This window comes from Schistocerca americana, chromosome 6 (genome assembly GCF_021461395.2).
Source record: "Schistocerca americana isolate TAMUIC-IGC-003095 chromosome 6, iqSchAmer2.1, whole genome shotgun sequence".
Lineage (NCBI taxonomy): Eukaryota > Metazoa > Arthropoda > Insecta > Orthoptera > Acrididae > Schistocerca > Schistocerca americana.
The window spans coordinates 580,383,699-580,386,412 of record NC_060124.1 but is presented as its reverse complement, the minus strand read 5'-3'; positions in this window follow the sequence as shown (position 1 = coordinate 580,386,412).

Genomic DNA, 2,714 nt, shown 5'->3' with positions numbered 1-2,714 from the left:
TGTCTCACCCACTTTCTCACCATTTCATCAGTTCTTAGATTCTCATCATAAATCTCTACATGTTGACAATGAATTTCAGCTTAATATTCTGTGCATTACAAATCGGTATTACAGAAGGCACTTCATAGTCACTGGGTTTAGAGGTAAACTTTTGAACAGTCATAAATAAATACTGAACTGCAACACTAGTGGTGTAGTGGCAGTAGAACGAAATGGTACCTACTTCCCAGACATGGCTCATACATGAAACCTAAATTTTCATTCTTAGTGATATACTTAGAATGAAATGAAATGATCAATGGCATTGTTGGCCGGGAGGCCCCATTCGATGGAGTTCAGCTGCTGTATTGCAAGTCCTTTTTAGGTGACGCCACATCAGCAACTTGAGAGTCAATGATGATGAAAATGATGATGAAAGACACTCTACACCCAGTCCCCCTGCAGGAATCAAACCGGGCCCCCTGCGTGGTAGGTGGTAACGCTACCACTATGCAAAGGAGGCAGACATACGTAGCATGATGAAAAAGTATACTACAACTCATAGCCAACTAGTTGGAGCTAAGGCCAGGGGAGAGGGCTGTCATCATTTTATCCTTAATGCTCAAGACGTACATTGTGCAAAATGCATCAAAATCATCCACAAAATAATAGTTCAGGGCTCAGCAATCTTACATTAGTACAAGAAAATATATAAAAATATCATGCATTTTCAGTAACTAGAGCAGAGCAGTTAGTGCCTCATCATTAGTTTCAGATGAACCATTATTACTAACTCTTATTCATCGTACGATACTGAAGGTACCCACCATATAGTGGAGGTCTGAGCTGCAGAAAGGCACACCAAAAAGAATGTCACAAATAAATAAAGCTTTTGGCCATTAAGGCCTTCATCAACAATAGACACACACACACACACACACACACACACACACACACACACACACAAGCAAATACAACGAATACAAACGACCGCACTCTCAGGCAACTGAAACCACTTTATTCATTTGTGACAGTCTTTTTGTTGTGCCTATCTGTGACTCAGCATCTCTGCTATATGGTGGGTAGCAACTTTCCTTCTCATAATATTGTTATATTCCGTCCCGGATTTTCCATTGTTTGATAGTGAAGGTACCATAAATGTGTAGCTCACACGTATGGAATGGTTTGTGCCCTACCGTCACATAAGTTAGTGTAAGATTCAGTGTTACCTTTTGTGCACTGCTTCTAAGTCATTAAAGCAAAGATGTTTTTTGTCGCGGCGAGATCTATTTACAAAATTTCAGTCACCAACTTTCTCTTCCGAATGTGAAAATTTTTTTCGTTGAGCCCAACCTACATAGGTAGGAATTATCATCAAAATAAAACAAGAGAAATCAGAGCTCGAACAGAAAGGTTTAGGTGTTCATTTTTTCCGCGCACTGTTCGGGAGTGGAATGGTAGAGAGATAGTATGATTGTGGTTCGATGAACCCTCTGCCAAGCACTTACTTAAATGTGAATTGCAGAGTAATCATGTAGATGTAGATGTAAGAAACTATTGTTATAACTTCTATGCATTTACTGCTTTTCAAGTACCTTCTCTTCATAAACTGATTAAGTCATTGGTACTACCAATTTAATGTATAGCTTAACTCCTTAGTCAATGATTTTTGTGTCATATTCCATTCCTCATTGAATATTTTCATGGTTTCTCTGTTTACACCAATCAGACCTAGCTGCAATGCCCTACATTTCCATGCTGTAATGAACTTACACCTGAGGCCAGTAGCTTCATGCTTAATAAATTAGGTGATCATTGATGGATTAGAAATATCTTTTGAAAAGTGTAGTGCATTCCTCAGACAAATATACAGCAAGAAATTTTGTCATAATTTGTGGTGGTGTCTTACTTTGTTTCATTGATTAAATAACTGGATCATAGATGTATCTGTTATAAATGTTTACATTCATGTTTGACTAGGCAGTGTGGGGAAGCATTTGCAACTGAAAAGCAGCCAATTGTCTGCTGAGGTAACCTGAGCAAAGTACACTTCCCAGTGCAGCCTCGCCCTCACTATAGAGGCAGTAGTGCGTATACTCACACTTGGTCTAATTCATGCAAACTCTCGGGCATATTCCTGCATCAGGTAGCAAAATATGGATGTATGAATGTGAATAGGGTTAGTCCATGTGATGGTGGACTGTACCTGCACCTATGTCTTGTTATCAGCATTTCATTAAGAGGCAATGAAATGTTTTTACAAAACCATGTGATTTGGTTGATAATAAGTTACAGTAAGTAAGTAGTACCCCCATCATTGCAAGTAACTGGAACTTTTCTAGTACATGATTTAATACTGTGCTGGTTTGGAGGATCAGTACTGTAGTGTTAATGTGGGAATCACCAGCCTTACGGGTTGGCACCAGAGGACCGGATATGAGTGTTCAGCACAGAAAAACCCAGTGGGATCTCGTCCCAAAAGAGGTGGCATCTGACCCTCATCAGTGCAGCTGCACAGTGTGGCGTTTATCTAAACATGCAGCAGATGGCCTTGCTGCAAGGGGGGTTGAACGAGGGTACTGCAAGCCTGTAGCATGGACCAGGCTACAGGCTAGCTGGTGTTCTGGCTATGTAGGGTTACTTCAGAGTTTCAAAATTCTTCCAATGAAGTAATAGAGGAATGGTGACTGACACTTGAGACTAATTGCATCAGAAAGGGGTACAGCAATGATCTT